The sequence below is a fragment of the Cupressus sempervirens genome, chromosome 3 (genome assembly GCF_028749045.1).
Source record: "Cupressus sempervirens isolate cs-2001-9-10 chromosome 3, ASM2874904v1, whole genome shotgun sequence".
Taxonomy (NCBI): Eukaryota; Viridiplantae; Streptophyta; class Pinopsida; order Cupressales; family Cupressaceae; genus Cupressus; species Cupressus sempervirens.
The window spans coordinates 365,365,001-365,375,126 of NC_143120.1; positions in this window are offsets into that span (position 1 = coordinate 365,365,001).

Below are 10,126 nucleotides of genomic sequence, written 5' to 3' on the forward strand. Positions count from 1 at the left end.
CGGGAAGTGGCTTGCAATGGGGGTCGAGGCCCTAAGAGGCTGCCAGGGTAACTCATTGTAAGTTGGATTAATAAGTGATAACATTCACACCTAATACTAACTGAATGAACCTAAAAAGATAAGAGTTTTATTCTTGCCCATGCCTTGAGTGCTTGTACAGGCTAGGATTGGAGTAGTGAGAACGCATGGTTGCGACCATGTATTCCATAGTATGCCTCATTAGTATGAGAAGATACTAGTGGTTGCATGAGATCAGTATGGACCCGTGGAGTTTAGCTAACTACCAGGGTAACTTGTACGTGATAAATGCGATGACACTTTCTCGCTTGCATAGTAGGTTCCTACATGTCATTGTGTGCCTTTGGGATTAGATGTCGATTTTGTGTTTGGAACCTTTGAGGTAGTATACTTTTAGGATTCCTAGACTTATAGAGATTTATGCTATGTGTTTTGAATAGCCTGTTTGGGACTTGAGATTATCTCCTCAGCACGATGGGAGTGGACCACTTAGGTACCACGCAGTCGGGTGGTAGTGTATTTTCCACTCTTATCATTTGAGATTCATTGAGACATCATGGCTGATGCATCCTTCATGATGGTTGGTATGTATCCTTTCATTGACGATTAGCATATGTTAGATGATGTTATCTTATGCTTATTTTTGCATGCTAGGTTACTTTCTACTTATGATGTTGTATATGTTAGGAGTGATATTCCTACTATGTTAATACCAATGATCTCTTTGGTGATTTGGAATGTTATGCACAGAGGGATGGCTAGGATCCACGATGGTCTAATGATGCTATTTACAGTTGGGAGGAACTGTGCACTTAGTTTATTATGTTTGATCTTTATGATGAATGTATATATCTTCTATGATGATGTATCATGTGATTATCTTTACTTTGATGTATTATGGATTAGAACAAGATGATGTACCATATTTCACATATGTGTATTCTTTTGAACTTTTCATACCCTGTGACGTGTACAGTGGATGATTGAGCATTTGGAAATGTATTGTATAAACATTGGACTTATCATTATTATTTCATGTGGATGTTGTACTAGATGGATTCATGTATGTTAGTTGATTTAGATGTAATTCAACGTTAAGGGATCCTTAAAGAATGTAACCAGTTGTGTATGTTATGTTTACTTTTAGATGGACATTGCTATTGCTCCTATTATTGTGCATAAGTTATATGTGGTATTTACTTTCATGTTAAAAAAAAAAAAGCTACCAAACTTAGTGAAATTCTAGGTTATTCTTTGGATTCCTTAGCGGGGCATTACAAGCTCTTTTGACCCCCAAAATTGAGATTGAATGATCTCCTACTTTAAAATAAAAAATTCCAATTTATGCTACTCATAGCAAGCTTTCCAATAAATATAATTTTAATACATATTATATTCATTAAGACTTTCAAATATGAGTTTAACTCATTATCAGTTCATTACCGATTGAACATCAAATGACTTCGACACTTTAGGAAAATTTGTAAATTAGGTGAATTTTTTTTTGAAAAATATCTAGGAAATAGGTTGTTCAGATAGCTTTCTATTAAAAAAAATGAAAAATAGGTTTATGATAAATTGATTTCAAGTTATCTGTGTCAATACGAATGCATGTTTGAATTACGATTGATGTCACTTCAAAACTTCATAAACTATACAATATTCAACCAAATTGAATCAAACCAAATGAATCCTCTAGATATTGATGTTGCAAATCCATCACTGAAAGAATTACCTTATTATCATTTCTAGAAAAAAAGTTATGTGTGTCAAGTAGATTGTCACTCTTTAAAAATTGTGATTTTTCATATGTACCACTTTTAAGAGGAGAAGAAAAATTTGACTTAAATAATTTTTTTTAAAAAATTAAACAATATGGTTACAAAGTAGGAACAGAGTACTAGAAATCACTAGTTTACATTATGTTTAAATTATTCATAGTTTTTGAGATATAGTCACTAAAATGTGAGGTTTGTTTCAAAAATATTGATTTCCGTGCCAAAATTGATCAAAAAGTGGAACCCATTATTGTGGGATCACCCTATTGTCATCTAATTCAGTTTTCTCCTCATTTGATTCTACTTGTGCAGTGTACTTCCTCCTTGGCTTGTTCGAAACACCACCTTCCTGCTCGATTGGTTTTCCTTTCTCCTTGGCCTTTTGAGCAGTCACACATGCACTAGCCCTTGTTGTAGGTGTTGTAGGGTTGGCTTGGCTTGGTTTGATAGACTTCTTAGCCCTTGTCATTGGTTGGGCCTTAGCCTTGCTATTCTTTTTCTCCATGGGAGTAGGTGCTTCCTCGATTTCTACTCCCTCAACACCTTCAACAACTTCAGTCTCCTCTTCTTGGTCTTCTCCCATTCCTTGAGTAAGTGCAAGTGGTGCTTGTGCCTAGATATCTTCTTCCTCTTCTTACTCAGCACCTTCACCAAATTTGGCTTTCATTTTCTTCACCAACCTATCTTTCTTTTTAATAACAAAAGTTATCTTCAATTCCATAGTAATTTTAGACTTAGCCAACTCATAGTTTCCAAATGCTTTAGCATTTTTGTCAATCTCTTCTACCAGTAAAGTTGTGATAGATACAAAGGCTTCATCTACATTGATTTCATATCCTAAGGGTCTCAACCATCTTACCCTTGGTGTTGTTTCTTGGACAAAAGTGTAGTTGACATCCACTAGGGACAAATGTCATCATAATGCTTTTCTACTAGTGACACTAGAATTCTCAATATTTTCTTCATTGATTTCTTTAAGACCTCAAAGTAATTTTTCGTCAAAGTCTCAAAGTTCTTACCCAATTGTTCAATGTACTCACCTATCTGTTTTGCCACTAACTTATTTGTTTTCTAACCAACTGTACTAGATGTAGGAAAAGTGTTTTGAATATCAAAGAATATACATGTCAAGATAGAACCAAATTTTTATTGTGCACTCTTAGTCTTCCTTATTGCTCCTAGTTTCTCCATCAATTGCCATAATTGTATCTCTACAAGATCATATGTGTGATCTTTCTTAACAATCTTATAACCCACATCCATTACAATATAGGGCACAATGTTTAATCTACTAGATTGGTAGAACTTATGTGAGATTACCCTAACAATAAAGTCTATCAATGGATCAGTAATGGTGACAATAGTCATTCCTCTCTTGTTCCATACAGCTCCAACATTCTTTTCAATCACCTCTTTTAAGTCACTTCTCAATGCCTTAGGTAGATCTAGGGTTGCATACCTTGTAACCCTATGGATTATCCTCTTAGTTATTCTGATAGGTCCATTAGCCAGCCATAGTGAACTATCATGTATCTTGCTCAATACTATCCTAATCCATTCTGTTTTAAACACATTTGGGAAATCTAAGGCACAATTTAATCCTTCTCTTTCTATAATTTTAAATTATTCCTTTATTTTACCATTATCACATAGCCTATCATATGCTTGTCTAATCTCCATATCACCAATGCTACCAATTTTATAGTTATAACATTTCCTAACATCTTGCACCATTAAAATGGTTAGTGGTATCATCAATAATGCACCAGAGGGATCTTGTTTGTAAGTGATATTAGGTATGGCCTTGAATATGGGTTGTTTAGCCTCATTACTAACCAACTAAACATTCAAAACCTCCTTACCCTCTACATTCTTTGAACTAGATGCCATAATGTGAAACTAAGGTTTACAAAAATATAAATAGTGTAGCTCAGCTCTTGATAAATACCTTACAAGATTAGATGAAATGGTGATGAATTGTTGCACGAGTCTTCTACAATCACTTCTAAAGAATTTCCAAATTGCCTCTTGCTCTTCTTTCTCTTTCTCAATTTTGAAATGATGAAATATGAGTTGAAATAAATCAAATACCCTTTTGAAACCATGTAATCAATGCTGAGTGCTTATACAGCTATAAGCTCAACATCAACCAATTTCAAACTCACTCAGCATCTATTAATATTCCATTTGTTCAGCGTCATTATGAGCTCAGCATCAACTAGCCAATTTGTTAGCTTAGAATCATCTTGCATTTCACTCGGCACACATAGGAAATATTTCTTTCTTGGCAACAACATGAAAAAATTGAAGAATTTTTTGAATTCCTAATAATATCTTGCATCTTTGTTCATGCTTATGTAAACATTTTAGTACTAAATCCATTGGAACTAATGTATGATATAATATTTAAATATCAATCCCACATACCTCTTGATTGCTTAGTTTGACGAGGTGTGATCACCTGACCCAGTGGGTGAAGTGATCCCTTCTCCATTTGATGTGCTACAATCGTATTTCCTCTTCCATGTCTTGTTCATTTCATTTTTGACATTTTAAACATTTGCCTTACCTTTGCCTTTGTCAAATTCACAACTTGGTACTTTTGATCTTGTTGGGCAATACCTACTAATGTTACCAATCTTCAAATAGCTAAAACATGTCATTTGACTCAACCACCTTTTGTAGTCACCTCTGAAGTGTGTCCTAATATAATTCTTAGGAAGACCATATTCTTGACAATAATGATAGCTATATCTTGTATTGTAATCCTAGTTATAAGAGTTTTCATTTTTCCTTACCTTTGTTTGCCTATTTGATGACCACATGGGTTTGGATCTATACTCAAAAGCTTTATGTCCATACTTCCAATAGTTATAGCAATATCCTTCAAATTTTTGTGCATTCATGGTCTTGGTTTTGCATTCATGTGCCTGATGATTTTATTTGTTTCATTCATGATAGTGAACCATGTCCTTATGCTTGACATTCTAATTTTTAGTTCTACTCCTAGACACATTAGCAATATGTCCTTTGTTACCACAATTATGACAAGTAGGTTTGGAATCCTTACCTTTGTTGCTCCTTTCTTCAGCACTTTTGGATGACTCCTTCTTCAGTACTTGTGTATCCCAATCTTGATGCATCATTATTGTATCTAGAGAATCTCAATAATTTCTCAAATTATTTGATGGCTTCATTTGGTTTATTGAAACTTTTAGAAAATTCCTTTTCCCTTTTTAGGTCACTTTGCAATTGCTCATTCTATAAATTTAATGTTTTTATCTCAATGTCATTGACATTTAGCTCATAGTTGGCATTCATCATTTGATTCAATGTGTCCAATTGCATGTTGAAAATCTTGGTTAATTTTAATGATTTCTCTTCCAGTCTATTGCTCAAAATTCTTTTGTCTTCTTAAGTCATGGCTTCATCTTCCATAGCTTTCTTGTTCTATTCAGTCACCTCATGTAGTAGTATGGCTTGTGATTCTTTCTCTAACTTGAGATTTCTAATTTCCTCTACTTGGACTCTATTCATTTCTATTAGATCTGCAACTATTGCATCAAATTCATTTGAGTCTCCATCAACAAATAGCTTAGTAGTGTCTATCTCTCTATATTGTGTGTCATTCTCCTCAATAGCAATGTCTTTCCTTCTCTTCAAGGATTTCTTTAAATCTTCTCTTGTTTGATTCAGTTGATGTAGAATGAGATGTATTTCAATCTCTTGATTCTTAATAGTCTTTCCCAACTTGTAGACTTCCATTTCCAAGATCTTTCTTCAAAAATGCAAAGCTTCTCTTTTAGAGAACAAGGCTCTAATACCAATTGTTGGAATTAAAATAGGAAAGGTAAACTTCTGAAAAAGGAGGGGGGGAGGGGTGAATTAGTAGTTTAAAATTAGACTCATAAAAATTTCACCACACATCCATCTCATACATTCACTAAGTAAATTGAAATAACTGCAGTAAACTAAAATTAGACTCATAAAAATTTCACCACAAATCTTCACTACTATAGTAAAAAAGTGTATCCAATGAAGGTTACAATGTTTTGACCATGAAACATGATCTACCCTATGAAAGGTTTTCCTTGTTAAAGGCTTACAAAGACTATTAGATTTCACCCTACTAGTATAATTTAGTAATGATCCTATGGTTAACACTTCCTTCCCTAATGACAAATCACCTCTAAACTGATGTATTCTCAATCCCTCTTGATCAGATGTCTCTTTGTTGTATGCTATCTTCTTTCTTTTGTTATGATCTAACTATTTTTGCAATGCAATCGTAGATCATAACTCCTTAGCCACCATGAATGCTTTGTATACACATGCAAACTTCTCTATATTATCCTTCATTCACATTCTTCACACACTTTATAGTTTAGGGTTTGTCCTCCTTAAGAACACTTAGGTGACATAGGGTTAGGTATGAATTGACGATTGTGATTCATCCATTTTGCCACTTAATCCTTCCCTTTTTCTAATTGGCTAAATGTATTTTCATTGAGAATCCAACTTAAGATTCATCCTTGTCTCCAAAATATCATAAATCATCTTTAATTTGGCTAAAAAATGGTTTACATAGTTGTTTGTGCCATTACAAACAACTATAACAAAAATGTCTCACTCGACATCTAAAGTCTCTGATGCTTAGCATATAATATCTTCTATTTTGTGACTCGACATCTATATCTCTCGGCATACACAGCTTGCTGAGCTCCTAAATCACTTAGTATACACTATCTTCTTAGCACTTGAGTGACTCAACACATGAGTGGCTTGACACTCACTTGTTGAGATAATGGGTGTTGTACACATTGCATAATATTATTATATTTTATTTTATTTTATAATGTTGTTCCTAGATGGACGTGCAACATGTAAAGATTCCTATGGAATATTCTAAATGAGTTGTATTGTAACATTGTGATAATATTTTATGTAATTATTTAATATTGAGGAAAAGAATTAAATGCCTAATATTAAATGTGGGGTCGGTGGGTTAGGTAGCACATGGTTTTAGTGCATTGTTTATGTAATACCACTTAGTGGTTTTGTGAGACTTTCTACTATATAAGCAGCCACAAGGGTAGTTGTTGTAGAGAGAGGAAGAAGAGTGAGAAAGGCAAGAGTCAAGTGGGACAAGGCTTGACAGGTTAGCCAAGGGAGGATTTGTGAAGGTTGGAAGCATGGCATGGGATGTGTGAATTCATGTTTGTTCACATAGTTTGCTCAGTTGTGGCTATGGCCATGAAGGCTTCCATGGTTGTATTGCAATGGTATTTTTGCTAAATAATACATGGTGATGGATGCTTTTGGAGGCTGGGTTTTTCCCTAAATGAGGGTTTCCCAAGGTATATCTTGTGTCACAATTTTGTGGATATGTTGTCTATTCTCTTGCATGTAAATTTTAATTCCGTGTTTATTTTAGATCTATTATGGGTTATGTGGAAACAGTTATATTCTTTGTTGCCAAGTTTCCTTACAAGTGGTATCAGAGCTATGATTTTATTATTGTAACCCTAGATTGAATCCATGGGAATGCATCAGAGGATAAAAGAAAAGGGCAAGATATATGAATGATTTATTGCAGATCCAAGGGTTTTGAGTTTTTTGTTATGATGGGATGTTAAAAGATTTGGGCATGTGAAATTGTTGGACAAAAGTGTTTTTCAGATGTTTCATTTAAATGAGGGTTTTGGGGGGTGGCTTGTAGAAATGACCTCTTGGGTAAAAACAGACCTCACCATTAGATCCGGGTCAATATTTCCATAAATTTTGATATATAATATGTCCTAGTTTGGCCATGTTCAAAGGAAATGAAAGAGTTTTTTGGTTTCAGCCCATGATGGTCGTCAAATTTAATCCTATCAGAATTTTCATCACAGAAAAAATAAAAAAATGAAAAATCGTACTGAAAATGGTAAAAAAATTGTCTTAGTAAAACGGCCATAAGTTTCTCTCAAATATTAGATTTTAGAGTTCTTACAAGCGTTGGAAAGCTAATTCAGAGCACTACAACATGGTATAGGTTTGGTTCTGCGATTTTGAGATTTTGTCAAGTTTTAAGAGCCCTAAGGTCAGATGTTGTTTATTTTGAGCACGGATTAGGGCATAACTTGGGCATATGAAGTCAGATTTTGGACTTTGAGTAGTCAATGGAAAGCTCTTGAAGAGGTGTACACATTGGTTCATATTTGGTGCAGGTTTGGCATGATTTATTTGGTGATATATTTACCTGAATAGTTTATAGATATATTTTGACTATGGTAACATTGTGACTTTATGGCATTGGAGATTTAAGATTTGATATCATTGTATACTCAGTTCATTATTTAGATTGGTCTCATGATGATATGGTTATTAGTATTTGGTTTGGATCTGTACGATGACTTATTGGATCTACAAGTTGTGTAGTGTTGTAAGCGGTCTATACTTACAGGTTGCATCTATAGCTTGGTTATGGGTTCTCTTTGCCCATTGATCTTTCATTATTGATGCATATTCATATTGGCGGCTTGGATTTGGGTTGTCTATGCCCTAAGTCACATGATTTACTATTTATCTTCATGTAGAAGGGATGAGATGTTGTTACTAGGTATAGTCATGGTGGAGGATTGTGGTTGACTATTTTATGCTAATAGGTTGGACATATTGAGAGCCTGATGCTCGGTTCATGGATGTGATCATGGTGTCATGGATTTTTGCATGACATGATTGGATATACAGGTACATCCTTGATGTTCATTAGCTTGGATTTTTGATTTAGTTATGGTGGTATATCTTCTTGGTTGAGGATCATGGTTATTTGGTTTCTTTTAAGGAGCTCATGATGTGCACTTTGAGTTCTTTGATGGTTTGATGCCTTGGTTGATTCTCGTGGTTAGAGGATAGTTTTTCATCATTATGTCATGGATAGCTTAGATACACGGTTTAGTGGGAGCTTGTGACAATGATGAAGTGACAGTGCAGGATTAGTTCCTTGTTTGGTTTATATCTTCTTGGTTTGGAGAGGATGGATTTTATGATGCCATAGGTGACTTGGTACCACGATTGAGTGGGAGTTGTTGGCATTGATATATTTATTGAGTGTTTCTAGATGCTGGAGGTTTGTCTTGGATCTTGTTGCTGCAGAAACGTCTTTGACATTTGCATGGTGCACTTGTTATATTCATGGTGTGTGGAGATGGTTCTTCCTGGTATATGGAGATGGTTTTCTTCATGGTGTGTGGAGATCGTTGCATCTTGAAGACTCACAGGGTTCTTGGAAAAGGTGTAGTTTATGATTTTATTTGGCATGTTATCCTTGGTGTGAGGATGGTTTCATTATTATGTCATGGTATACTCTTGATATGCATTTTGAGTTGTGACATATCATGGTATGTTCATGTGGAGCATGTTATCTCTTTTGGTTGAGATGGTTAGATCATGTTGTCATGTTTATGTTTCTGAGGCCATGGTTGGAACTTTGACATTGATCTTGGTTTAGTTTCTTGGTATTGAGTACATTGATCATAAGCTAGATACTTCATGATATTGCTATGTTGCATTTGGAGTTGGCATAGATTGATTGGTTATAGGTGCTCATGGATACTTAGAGATGGTGGTGATGCTGATTTCTCTTGGATTAGAGAAGTATTTGTTGGGATGGTTGATGGTTTCAACAGGAAGTCCGAGGGGCAGTCACCTGATATGGACTTGAGAGGAGATTGTTCTTAGATGAGTCTTGGTTGGAGACTTGGGTATCTTGATGAACATTCTCATTACTCACTCTTGGTCTACTCGGCAGTTTGCTACTTGAGAGGTACAACACATTGTTTCTCTCAGTTGCATTATATTTATGCTTGTCTTTCATGGATATGGATCTTGAGCTATGGTACATGAGTTAGTTCTGGAGGGTTCATTTGAGAGATGGTTTAGCATTGGTTATCTCCATGTGCATATGTTGTTATGTTGGTTGAGTTTAGGAGATGGTTTTATATTTGGGCATATTACTTGGATTAGGAATGGTTATTCCTTGGTTTAGGAATGGTTTATTGAGTTTGATCTTCTTGTGAGAGGCTTACATCCATGATTAGTTATATGGTATGTTTTGGATGTTGTTGAGGCTTCTTGTTGGGGTTTTATGGAGGAGATCATACTTGCATAGTTTACATCTAGAGGTGTGCATAGAAGGACATGATATAGGTTATGATTTGCATGGTTTCTCTGGTCTTGGTTATCTTTTTGGATGTTCAGTTTTGCCTACATTGGATTTGAGATTGGTTGGAGATAGTGATCACTAGTTTGTGTTCATGTATGTCATGGTTATTTCTTTCTCTTTCCTC